Source organism: Pinus tabuliformis, chromosome J (genome assembly GCF_031772625.1).
Source record: "Pinus tabuliformis cultivar Carrire ecotype Pingquan chromosome J, CPIR1, whole genome shotgun sequence".
Taxonomy (NCBI): domain Eukaryota; kingdom Viridiplantae; phylum Streptophyta; class Pinopsida; order Pinales; family Pinaceae; genus Pinus; species Pinus tabuliformis.
In genome coordinates, this window is record NC_142295.1 from 1,329,714,545 (window position 1) to 1,329,729,058 (window position 14,514).

The 14,514-nt window shown below is 33.4% G+C and overlaps 2 pseudogenes; both read left to right on the plus strand.

Annotated features, from left to right (window-relative positions):
* Nucleotides 1–390: 390 nt before the first annotated feature.
* LOC149232223 (UDP-arabinopyranose mutase 1 pseudogene) lies at nucleotides 391–1,535 on the plus strand (annotated as a pseudogene).
* A 6,126-nt stretch (nucleotides 1,536–7,661) lies between these two features.
* On the plus strand, nucleotides 7,662–8,669 carry LOC149232224 (putative UDP-arabinopyranose mutase 2 pseudogene; annotated as a pseudogene).
* The last annotated feature ends 5,845 nt before the right edge of the window (nucleotides 8,670–14,514 follow it).

A 14,514-nucleotide genomic window follows, 5' to 3' on the forward strand; every position in this document is an offset into this window, starting at 1 on the left:
TGTTTAATATAGGGTAATTAGATTATTTTACTTTTAATAAATTTTTCTTTTATATTTTAATAGTTTTTATAAAATTGATGATCTCGATTCGGGACAATTTACTTTGAAAGAAAGATTTATAAAAGCAAAATTACCGCCAAAACCAGAGACTTTAATTGTGATTTATCGTAGGCTTCCGGAGTTTGGGCAAGAGCGTGAATCCCCAAATAACAAGTCTCTTGAACCCCTTGCTGGGGATTTCTCTTCCACACCTATATATACACTTAGGTAGAGAAACCAAATCAAGATTGAGAGGAAAAGTCCTTTGGGGTTGTGGAAGATTGGGTTGTGTGTATTTCATTTTCTTTCATTTCTTGTTTCTTGGCACGTAGGTCAGTTGATCTAGTAACAATGGTAGTTTCAGCTTCTAGTGCAGCGACCCCAACCCTGAAGGAGGAGTTGGACATAGTGATACCCACGATTCGAAACATGGATTTCTTGGAGATGTGGAGGCCATTCTTGAGCCCTATCACCTCATCATTGTGGAGGATGGCGATCCATCAAAGACCATCAGTGTGCCTAAGGGTTTTGATTATGAACTATACAACAAAAATGATATTGAGAGGATCCTCGGCCCCAAGGCCTCCTACATCTCTTTCAAGGATAGTGCTTATTGTTGCTTCAGATACATGGTCTCCAAGAAGAAATACATCTTTACTATTGATGATGACTGCTTCATTTCCAAGGATCCCTCTAGCAATGACATTAATGCTCTCCAGCAGCACATTATGAATTTGATTTCCCCCTCAACTCCATTCTTTCTCAATACACTGTATGATCCATACAAATAGGGTGCAAATTTTGTACGTGGGTACCCCTTCAGGCTTTGCCATGGAACACCCACTGCAGTTTCTCATGGCCTCTGGATGAATATCCCTGATTACGATGCCCCCACACAGCTTGTCAAACCTTTTGAATGCAACACTAGATATGTTGATGCAGTTTTGACAATTCTAAAGGGTACGTTTTTCCCCATGCGTGGCATGAATTTGGCCTTCAATCGGAACTTGATTGGCCCTATCATGTATTTTGGCTTGATGGGTGATGGCCATCTTATTGGTTTCTATGATGATATGTGGGTAGGATGGTGTGTCAAGGTCATTTGTGACCACTTGGGATTGGGTGTGAAGACAGGGTTGCCATACATTTGGCACAACAAGGCCAGTAACCCTTTTGTTAATTTGAAGAAAGAATACAAGGGAATATTCTAGCAAGAGGACATTATTTCATTTTTCCAATCTGCCACACTTCCAAAAGAGTGTACCTCTGTCCAACAATGCTAGATTGAGTTGTCAAAGCAGGTAAGGGAGAAATTTGGAGTAATAGATCCATATTTCCAGAAGCTGGCAGATGCCATGATCACTTGGATTGAAGCTTTGGATGATCTCAATCCCACTTCCAACCATGCTAAAGTAATTCCGAATGGATCAGCTAAGTCACTCGTGAAGTATCTGCAAGGATATCCCACATTAATTACTTGCATTTGTAAGCTCTGAGCAGTAGTGCCTCTTAGTATTTTGGCATAAGAATTTTGGTAGATGAATAGTTTATTCAATTGAGCTTCATTTATTACTTGTTCTTTTTAATGCAATTAAATAATGGTAGGGGCTACATTAACATCCAGAGAGATATTTGTTGGGATACAATTTTTTTTTAGAATCGGCATGCAGTATTTGCATGGATATGTTTTCTATTCGGTTAGATAATAATAGGTCTTACATGGACATCTCAAGAAGCTGCTCTGCACAAACCCTATGACGTCTAGCCTCTGAACCGCCTCTAATGAATTCATTATGCCTATCTCTACTCAGTAAATCATTTATTCGACACTCTGGACCCTCTTCCCGGCCTTTAGAAATAAGAACAAATTTCTCTTCAGCTAAATTTAATTTCTTCTTAAGCAATTGTTCATTCCTCTGTGTTGCCTCACTGGGAATAACTCGAACCCTTGCTGCTAACCTTTTGGATCCAGAAAAGGTCCTCCAGATCATTGTCCCTACCCCTCACTACCTTTGTTGCCTCATTGAAGCTCGAACTCTCCAGCAACTAACTGCTGCTACTCTAGAAAATTGAATTCTCCAAGTGACTCTCGTGCCCTCTCCATCACCACGTAGATCCCTTCTTATGTATTCTTGTTGGGACTCCAATGAACAAGATTAAATCTTAATCGATGGCTTAGATAATTTTTGGATCGATCCATGATGATTCACAACTTGACTTAATTAATTCTGATTAATTAACCATATTCCCTAATTTTAGAATTATGAAATATTTAAAAACAGGTTAATAATCTAATTAAGCCATATCAAGCTGAAATTCCCAAGAACAATTTCTTAGTTTTGGAGATCTCATGTATTCTAACCTCTCCACCAAATTTTTTGGTGAGAACACATCCAATGCTATAGAAACTAATAGTAAACAGGTTATCCTTAGGTCACGCATGTACACAAAATCCACAAAAGTAGATTGCACCATGGTACCTCTAAGAGTGTAGGTTGTTATCGGTATTAAAGTGTATAATTCACACACTGCATTATGCTATTATCGAAAACTAAGATATCATGGATTGGAGAGTTTGGTGTTGCATTGAATTTCTTTCCTTAGTTCTTTCATTACCCTGACATTTTTTTCAATACCATTATTGAGATGAAAAACATCATCCAATTGATAATTGATGTTACCTATCAATTTATTTTCTTGGCAAATCCATGAAAGAAAAATTTTGACTAATAACAATAGTTATTTGCAAACATACTCTTCGTTGCAATTAAGTTTGTTAATGTTTCTTGAAGCACAATACACCAGTGTCCATGAGCTCATACTCTTTAATAGTAGCTTTAATGTCCATGTGCAAGATTTGTGCATTTAATAGGCATATTAGCAAAAATACTATTTTGATATTGATTACATGCCATATTCAAGTTGGTAATATGTGTATCTTTAAAGCTGCTAATTTTCAACACTAACTTTCTTGAAGTTTATCTTTGTATTTTGCTTATGGATACAATGATTGGATATATTTAGAGTAAGTGTTTTGTGCACATGTTAGCATTGTTTAACTCTAGTGGGTTCAAATACAACGCCATCCATCGTTTTGCCTCATGATTTATGTATTGTTTGAGCACACATCAACTAGACAAGGAATTGTTCTCGAACAAAAGAGATTTCATTTCTTTATTTTGTTTGTCTATAGACTCTTATGATAAGACTCCAATGATGGGGCATGCCAGACATGAACAAATTTGCATTACATGTTTTTGAACTAAGACAACTATTATGTCTATGGATTCAATCTAGACAATATGAAATCAATGCTCTATGTAATGCAAAAAAAATTATCTTTTGCATCGTTCACTAAGCGATATTGATGACATCGCTACTTGCAATTAACTCAACAAACATATATCATTTCAATACAATTGTAGAAGACATGTATTTTCTTGTTTTCAAAAGCATTTGTTTACAGGGAATATGTTTTGTTATCATATGATTTGAATGTGTATGCTTATGATTGGATGAGTGCCAACATTTTATCTTTATGTTCTTCAAGATGTTTGTTCCTATGCGAAAACTACAAATTGGATCATTTGTTGGAAATTCGTAGTAGTGTTTATTAAAATAGTTAACATCATGTTTTTTTTAACATTAATGAGAATCCTTGGAGAATCAGTATCTTTGAAAAAATGGCTATTACTATTATCCCAGACGCAACTATTTCATAAATGTCACTAATGGTCTGGATACAACATGCTTCCATAGACTTGAACCCACATAGATGGGGAAACAAATTGTTCACCAAATGTTTCGAGATAAGATCCTTTGAAAATATTTAACATCATCTCGTGTTTGATAGCATGTCCTAATTCTATTAAAACTAGATATGAAGAATTTGTTCTCTTACCTCATGACTTGTTTGAGCTTGAAACATTTCATGATATCTCTCCAAAAGTTGTAGGACATCATTTCATAGGACAAACATGGTTTTTCAAAACTCCAAGAATCATAGATAGGTTATGCTTGATAGAGCCACCACAAAATATGATTTTGACATTTTTGAAAGGTGTTGTTGAAGCGCGTAGAATTTATCTAAGCCTTTTGTCATTGTTATATAATATTGAAAACCTTATCAATGTTGATTCATCAATAAGTAGTATATTAAGTGGTTCGTTTTCATTTGTTAAGAGATCTAGTATACTCAAATTTAGTGGAAGCATATTCATTGTTGTGACGTGTAAGTGTAAAGTTGAATGCATTGTGATGTCATTTTGGTTATATGTGGATTTTCTAGTAAGTGTGACCACGTTTCCTTTCTTTTAAGAGGTTAATTATGGAGTTTCTTATTGTAAAAATAAAATGAGCCTTGGTAAATTGCTTTAGTTGTAAGGGACAAGTGAAATGAAATGTTTGGATTGTTTTTATTTTTAATCATTAATTCTTTATTATTGATTGTTATTCTTTGTAATTTCTTTTTCTAATGTTGTAATATTAATTTGTACTCAACATGAATGGTTGTTTAATTGTTTCATTGATACTAGACATCATATGGCTAGACATCATTTTTTGTTGTAGATCAATGTGTGTATTAGATTTCTCAAATCTAGACATGTCGCTTCACTAATCGAAGGATACCTCAATGGAGAATAAACCGTTCTAATTTAGATGCAATTATTTAAGAGGTGATATTTTGAATTTCTCTAATTTAGTTTCTTTTTTTTGTCTTTGTGGTAGAGGCATTCATCTTAGATTTTATTGAAAGTGTTTATCACTATGTTGCACATCTTTATGATGTATAATTTACAACATGTTTCCATAACATAGGCACCTAATCTGAATTACACAAGTGCATTTGCATTCCATAGTAGCGGGACACTTTTATCGAATGTGCTTATCCATATCTTTGATAGATGTCTCTTCAATAGTTCACAATGCTCTCACAACACTATCTACATGATAGGGAACACTTATCCCTAGTGCCTTCACTTTTTGTTGGAATTGTCATTGAATTTGTTTTCAACAAGAAAAATTGTGTTTTCTGTGATACCACTTTACATAGGGAGACAATGGCCTACAAAATGAGATGAGACACCAACAACCATTGCAAAGGTCATTCTTATTTTCATTTTTTTTTCAAGGAAAAAATCTTGTAAATTTATTAGGAAAATAAAATTGCATCCGTATATGCATTAATTATGCTTGATAGGATAAAGAGCCCTAGAAGATCTTTGAAAAAGTATCATACATATTGCAAATGTATCCTACTTTTAAAGATTAGAGGAATTAGAGATATGGAATAAAACCAAGTTTTAATCATATGAAGTAATGGCCACCATTCTCAACCTGATTCATTCATACAGCACCACCACTCTAAATTTATTCTACAATTACATACTTCGATAAATATAATAAAACGAAAATTTTCCTATGAGTAGCATCTATTAGGCTTCAAATGGCTTTAAATATTGGAGTTGACTTCCCAAAATGGTTGGAAATCTAAAATCCCCTCATAGTTATATGTTCTCATAACTTAGCTTCCCAACATAGTTATATGTTCTCATGCTGTCAAAATTATTACCTTGTCTCATTTGTACAATGATCCAAATTGATATCTACCTCAACAATGTTTAGTTTGTATGTTAAAATCTAGAAGCACAATGGGATGCTATCACCTCCACCAAGTTTCAAATCTCACAAGAGGACATCTTTGGCCTGTTGTGATAAGGCTCAAGGAGTGGACTCTCCTTCCCTCGTGGAGTCTCAAATCTTGCTAAGTCATAAATTCCTTAGATATATGGCTTACGGGTTGTTGGATATACTCTTGGTGTTATAGTGGCAACTGCTAAATTTGATATTGGGCCTTACTCAAATTACTCCAATGATTTACCGATTCACTTTGGCAAAAAATCTCACAAATCCTTACCAACTTTAAAGAAGTCAATAAGGTTCTTACTCTTGCATTGGACCAACTTTGTTACAATAATTAGATGTTAGGTGTTCCTTTAAAAAAAAATTAAAACCCTTAGAAAAAAAATTAGAAAAGATGAATACTTACTTATCAAACACAAATTTTTAATTAGACTTACTCTTAAAGCAACTTTTGGCTATGAGTAATCTACCATTAAAATATATTTTGATTTGAATGCTTGTTCAACCTTGATTACTATTAGCCCATAGGGCATTGGATTGATGGTGAATGAGTGTACTATTAAGGCGCTCCTTGCTATAGGTGGCCAGTTCAAATTCCATATGGTTAGCCTTAATAAAAAAACCCATATTACCACTATACCTACATAAAGAAGGCTTTGCAATATCAAATTATATGGAAGTAACAATTCAAGTGGAAGACCTATAAAGTGTAGCCCAGTTGGTTTGAGTGGGGTTTAATCTCCACCAATTGTTAGGGTCAAACCTCATGGGGAAGGGTAGGGTGGGAAACACTTTTAGGGAAATTAAACTATGCCAAGGGATATGGGAATTTGACCCTAATGATAGTGATAGCATCCCAACGCATCACCCTAATGATAACAATCAATCATAGTGATAACATCCCACTAGGACATGGAAATTATGATTGATAGCATCCCACTAGGATGTGGAAATTTAGCAGAGCTTCAGAATCAATCAATCATAGTGATAGCATCCCACTAGGATGTGGAAATTTAACAGAGCTTCACACAACCTCGATGATAGCAATCATAATGATAACATCCCACAAACCTGATGATAGCAATCATAATGATAGCATCCCACTAATGGCAATCATAGTGATAGCATCCCACATATCCCACTAATAGCAATCATAGTGATAGCATCCCACTAGTGGGTAGATAGTTCTTCCATCTAATTCCTATTCATATCATCCCACTAATGGGTTAAGTATAGTCGTTTTGTGTTACAATTTGATGGTGATTAGGACATTAACCTATTTCGATTCATTGGCATGCAGTAAAAGAGTTGGTTGGCCAACGGAGTGGATGTCGTTCAGGCTGAGCCCGAGTGTCCATTCTAGCAAGTGAGGGTGGATCGACTAACCCTCCATGTGTTACAATTTGATGGTGATCGAGACATTAACCCATTTCGATTCATTAGCATGCAATGGGAGAGTTGGTTGGCCCGAGTGTCCATTCTAGCAAGTGAGCGTGGGTCGACTATCCCTCCATGTGTTACAATTTGATGGTGATCCAGACATTAACCCATTTCGATTCATTAGCATGCAATGGGAGAGTTGGTTGGACCAACTCTCCCATTGCATGCTAATGAATCGAAATGGGTTAATGTCTGGATCACCATCAAATTGTAACACATGGAGGGATAGTCGACCCACGCTCACTTGCTAGAATGGACACTCGGGCTCAGCCTGAACAACATCCACTTCGTTGGCCAACCAACTCTTTTACTGCATGCCAATGAATTGAAATGGGTTAATGTCCCGCCAACAAATTGTAACACAAAACGACTGTACCGTGGCGACTGTACTTCAAATGATGCGACCCCAATCTTGAAGGAGGAGCTGGACATAGTGATACCGACGATCCGGAACTTGAATTTCTTGGAGATGTGGATGCCATTCTTTGAGCCCTATCACCTCATCATTGTGCACGATCCGGAACTTGGATTTCTTGGAGATGTGTAGGCCATTCTTTGAGCCCTATCACCTCATCATTGTGCAGGATGGCGATCCGTCGAAGACCATCAGTGTGCCTAAGGGTTTCGATTACGAACTGTACAACAGAAATGATATCGAGAGGATCCTCGGCCCCAAGGCCTCCTGCATCTCTTTCAAGGACAGTGCCTGCCGTTGCTTCGGCTACATGGTCTCTAAGAAGAAATACATCTTTACTATTGACGATGACTGCTTCGTTGCCAAGGATCCCTCCGGCAATGACATCAATGCTCTCCAGCAGCACATTATGAATTTGCTTTCCCCTTCAACTCCATTCTTTTTCAATACACTGTATGATCCATACAGACAGGGTGCAGATTTTGTACGTGGGTACCCCTTCAGCCTTCGCCATGGAACACCCACTGCAGTTTCTCATGGCCTCTGGATGAATATCCCTGATTACGATGCCCCCACACAGCTTGTCAAACCTTCCGAACGCAACACCAGATATGTTGATGCAGTTTTGACAATTCCAAAGGGTACGCTTTTCCCCATGTGTGGCATGAATTTGGCCTTCAATCGGGACTTGATTGGCCCTGCCATGTATTTTGGCTTGATGGGTGATGGCCAGCCTATTGGTCGCTATGACGATATGTGGGCAGGATGGTGTGTCAAGGTCATCTGCGACCACTTGGGATTGGGTGTGAAGACAGGGCTGACATACATTTGTTTCAGCAAGGCCAGTAACCCTTTTGTTAATTTGAAGAAAGAATACAAGGGAATATTCTAGCAAGATGACATTATTCCATTTTTCCAATCTGCCACACTTCCAGAGGAATGTACCTCTGTCCAGCAATGCTACATTGAGTTGTCAAAGCAGGTAAGGGAGAAATTTGGAGTAATAGATCCGTATTTCCAGAAGCTGGCAGATGCCATGGTCACTTGGATTGAAGCTTGGGATGAGCTCAATCCCACTGCCGACCATGCTGAAGTAATTCCGAATGGATCAGCTAAGTCACCCGCGAAGTAGCTGCAAGGATCTCCCACATTAATTACTTGCATTTGTAAGCTCTGAGCAGTAGTGCCTCTTATTATTTTGGCATGAGAATTTTGGTAGATGAATAGTTTATTCAGTTGAGCTGTAGTTATTACTTGTTTTTTTTAATGCAGTTAAATAATGGTAGGGGCTACATTGACATCCAGAGAAACATTTGTTGGGATGCAATTATTTTTGAGAATCTGCATGCAGTATTTGCATGGATATGTTTTCTATTCGGTTAGATAATAATAGGTCTTACATGGACATCTCGAGAAGCATTCAGTCATTACATGGATAATGCTTGGATTGAGTATCTGCATGGATGGATGGTTTACGTTTTTCTTGGTGCTGCAATTGCATATTTTATTTGTTTCAGTTGTTACATGGATAATGCTGGGATCCAGTATCTGCATGGTTTTTTTGGTAGTGCAATTGTAGGTCTTTTCCGTTATTCCATGGATAATGATTGGATCGAGCATCTACATGGATCTACTTCTGCCATTGAGACTTAAGTTTTTCTGGCAGTGTAATTGCTGACCGCTGTGTTTATTGAAAAACATAATTAAATGTACTTCTGCCATTGAGATTTAAGTTTTTCTGGGCATGTAATTGCAGACCGCTGTGTTTATTGAAAAACATAATTAAATGTTCAACACAAAATGAAAATGGAATACACTAGAAATGCAATGACATGTATGCTATTTGGATCGAGTATGCATATACTAATTCTGCTATTGAGTTTAGGTTGTTTGTGGGAGTGCAATAAATTGCAGACCCCTGTGTTTGTTGAAAATAATTAAATGTTCAACGCAAAATGAAAATGGAATGTCCTGGAAATGCAATGACATGTATGTTATTAAATCGAGATTTATGAAATTCAATTTTCTTAAACATGTATTCGGTGACTGTGACTATTCTCTCTGTTGTGATGTTTTAATATACCTGTCATGAGAACATTTTTTTTCTCAAAAGACTGTAATGCGCATAGCATAATTATGCGCTTAATTATGATTTACATAGTTTATGTTCTATATAAAATGTGTGTATTCGATGAAAACGTAATTTTTCTAGGTGTGATTAATTGCATCTCATTATTTTGAATTTAATTTTGGATTTAGTCATATACAAAAACGGATAAAGGAATTTGAGATGTAATTTTTATTGTATTTAAAAGGAGTATATAAATTTTTTTTCAGCCGCCCACTAGCAAGCCGTGATCCCAAGGGCTTAGGGGAAATTGGATCCTGTAACCACCCATGGCGAGCCACTGATTTTGACCAACTGAGCTAAGCCTTGGGGCTTTTAAACAATGGATATTCACTTTCACTTTACCATGGATATTATTAACCATACCATACAATAGGTCAATATCATAGCTCATCAATACCACATGTGTAAAAATAATCTCACATTTCACAATCAAAATAATACTTACAATATAAAAAGGTTTTAACCATGGATACTCACCCAAATTTACCATGAATTTTACTAAACATACCATAATATGGGCCAATGCCATGGCTCACCAATAACACATGCCTGAAAACCACCTCTCATTCCACAATCAAAATATTTTATAAATATTTTTTTAATTTTATTTTATTATATTGTTGGGCCGGAGACACTCGCCATCCTAATATGGAAGAGATGTTGTAATGTCCTATTATATTACTTGATTTTAGACTTTTGCGATAGATACTAATTTTGATAAATTCTTTTGGATTAATCACATCATGATAAATTTACTCATGATGTGATTAATCCGAAAAAATTCATCAAAACTATTATATTGTGTTATCTAAACATTTTGATCCAATCAACTTACATATTTTCTTTTTAATATAAATTAAAATTATTAATAAAATTAATAATTAAACCAACCTAGATCCGTCTTAACTAAGGATCTATCAAGCTCTGAGAGGGATCAAATCTCTCGAGGTGCAAACCTTTCTTCAAGTTTTGCACTCAGGAAAACAGTTTGCATCCCTAGAGATTTGATCCCTCTATGGACTTGACAGATCCAGAGTTAAGATAGATCTAGGCTGATATAATTAGTGTCATGTTAAAGTTAACTAGTTATATCATTTTGATTTCTATATGGATTTCATTTTATCTATTTCTTATTATTTCTTATTCTGTGTACATGTTGTATATCTTTTGTTATTTTTAACTTATTATTCCATATCTAAATATTTTAGTTTAAATGAAAAAATTCAGTGAATCTTCATCCTCATTCAATGCGTCTTTACTGTAAAAAGTCAAAATGTGATTGTCATACCGTGCATAATTTTTCTCTCTTACAACTAACTAATCTTTTTATTACCATTTCGCCAATATTCATTCAGGGATTTGTGTTTCCAACTTAATGCTCACTATTGAATACCTTTATTTGAAATTCCTTACTATTTTACCTTTTTTTTAGGGAAATTTTTATGGTTTTTTTGGTTTGATTTTGTTTATTTAAATGGTTAATAAAAACACGGAGATAGTTAATAAATAGAAAGAATTATTCCTTTAGGTGGATAATCTCTCACAATTTCAGCAAAATTTTTTATGCAAATTATAAATTTATCTAATTGACAGAAATATATTTAGCATAGTTATGGGCATAGTTATGATTTACATAGTTTATGCTCTATATAATATGTGTATTCGATGAAAAGTTAATTTTACCCTGTGTGATTAATTGCATCTCATTACTTTGAATTTAATTTTAACACAAAATGGGATAAACAGAATTTAATTTTGGATTTTATTAAACACAAAAAGATAAAAGAAATTGGCATGCAATTGTTATTGTATTTAAAAGATGTATATAATTTTATTTTTGTTATTTACTTAATTGTTATTGTATTTAAAAAGTATATATCTATATATATATATATTTATTTATTGTTATTTTCTTAATTGTTATTATATTTAAAATAAAATTTAAATAGAAAAAATACTAATCACTTCATTAACGGACTTAAATAAAATTTTTACATTCTTTATATAACATAATACAACGCACATAGCAATTTCCAGGGAGCTTTTATTTTAAAATTAGAACAAATGAGTAAGCTAGCTATTCACTTAAATAATACACATTGTCCATGATAATCAATTATAAAATAATACAATGCACATACGAAGATTTTATTTGGAGTTAAAATGTATGAGTAAGTAGGGTATTCATTTAAATAATACACACTCCCCATGATAATTTATAATGGTAATAAATTCAAGAATGTGCAATCCATACATTTTTCCCAGCTGTTTGGTATTTTCATTTATTATACAATTCATTTACTTAATGTTCTTCTGCATTGGTTCTTGATCCTTTGTGGATTCTTGGAACCTCAAATCAGGTTTTTCTGGTAGTGCAATTGCAGATTTGTTTCAGTTATTACATGGATAATGCCTGGATCCAGTATCTGCATGGATCTATTTCTGCCACTGAGATTTAAGTTTTTCTGGGAGTGTAATTCCTGACCGCCGTGTTTATTGAAAAACATAATTAAATGTTCAACACAAAATTAAAATGGATCGAGTATCAATGACAATGACAATGCAATGACATGTATCGAGTATCTGCATGGATCTACTTCCGCTATTGAGATTAGTTTTTTTGTGGGAGTGTAATAGATTGCAGACCGCTGTGTTTTGTTGGAATATACCCTACCTGTCATGACAACGTTTTTTCTCAAAAGACTCATGACATAGCCTTTTTTCAATATGTTATGCGCATATTTATGATTTACATAGTTTATGTTTTGTAAAATTGATTTGTAGTAGTCTCACCCTTGTTGTTGGTGGTTGTGTGTTCTATGAAAAGTTAACTTTTTTTTGGGTGTGATTAATGGCATATCATTATTTTGAGTTTAATTTTGGATTTTATTAAACACAAAAAGATAAAAGAAATTGGGAGTAATTCTTATTGTATTTAAAAAGTATACATCATTTTTTTTTGTTATTTCAGAAGAACTCCCCAGTCCAAAGTTATAACTAGTGCATTTTTGATGATTCCCAGTCTGTCACCATTTTCTTAAGCTTGGTCATAACTAGGGGTTTTGAACTTTGCAGTCTTCGGTTCATATATTTCAGATTACTTTAATCACCAATTAAACTGGGACCACAGATTTTATATATATATTATATGAGATTTTGGTTTACATTTTATATGAGGAATTTATATGTTTTAGTTTAAAAATCAAAATCATTACCTCACAAATTTATCATATCACTAATAAAAATGAAATATAAATATAATAATAATACAATGCATGCAACAATTTCCAAATATAACAAGGAAGAATTTATTTTTAAATTAGAATAAATGAGTAAGGTATTCATTTAAATAATACACGCTCCTAATGATAATCAATTAGGACATAATACAATGCACCCAAGAAGATTTTATTTTAGAGTTAAAACTGAGTAAGTAGGGTATTCATTTAAATAATACACACTCCCAATGATAATCAATTATAATGGTAATAAATTCAAAGAATGTGCAATCCATACATTTTTTCCCAATTATTTGGTAATTTCATTTATCATATGATTTATTTAGTTAATGTTTCGGAACTTTAAATTAGGTGTTATAAGGGTGACTTCTAGGTGTAATGTAAAAATATGTTTAATTTATAGTAAGTAAAGGATTGATTGGTAAACATTTACATATTGGTTAAGAATAATATAACAGCCAATATAGGTGTAATGTAAAAAAGTTTGTACACATTTTTACATGCTTATTTAATAAGTTAAATTTATGTTAATATATCCAATTTATAATAAGTAAAAGATTGATAGGTAAACATTTATATATCGGTTAAGAATAATATAAAGTTGGGAGATCTTGTACTATCCTTAGAAAGTTAAAAGTAATAAAAATAATAAAATTCAATTTGTTACATTGTAATTTTGTTTTTTTAATAAAAATACTAGAAGAAAATCATAATATACATATTACGTTAAAATATACAAAATATATATTAAAAAATATTATTTAATATTCATATTCATATAATTTTGAATTTAAAATTATTAGTATGAAAAATGAATTAACCACTAAACCTTAATTATTTATTAATAAACATTTTATCTAAAAAAATATTATTACATATATTTTTATTCATTATTCAAATTTCAAATAGTTATTTCATATTTTTTTTATTTCAATATTTAATTCTTATTTTAGTGATTACGAAATATTTAGTTATTTGATTATATTTTTAATTAATATAATGATGCTAATTACTAGTATATCTTACATGATTTGTCTTTTTAAATATTGAAATATGAATAGAGTTAAGGGGATTTTATTAACATGAATAGACTTGATGATGGTGAGTTTTCTGGGTAGTTGTCTAAACTTGAGTTTGTTGAACAAAGTATAGCTAGCATCACTGATGCAGGTCTCTTTAATTGGTAATTGAAAGGAAATCATAATACAAGAAAACTATGAGAATAGAAATGAAAAGAATTTAGTTGAGATGGATGTTACATGTAGTGCACCTATGTTATCATCTGAAGACAAGCTTAAAGTGAATAAGGAATTTGGGAGCAAGAAAGTTATTGGAAGCTATTTAACAGAACCTGAAGAATCAAAAGAATTGAAAGGAAATTAATGTATAGTTCTGGTTTAGATGCTTGTATAAGAGATCGTTTTAACCAAAGAAATATTACAACCTGTGTTGAGGAAAGGAAACAGAGATTTGGGACTTCACTACTAAGAAAAAAGGGAAAGGTTTGAGATATACAAAACCAAGAAATATTAGAAGATCAACATAGTCTAGAAACAAAACTTGATATCCCTCTGAATGAAAATTCATGTGTTGTGTTCCTATCATCA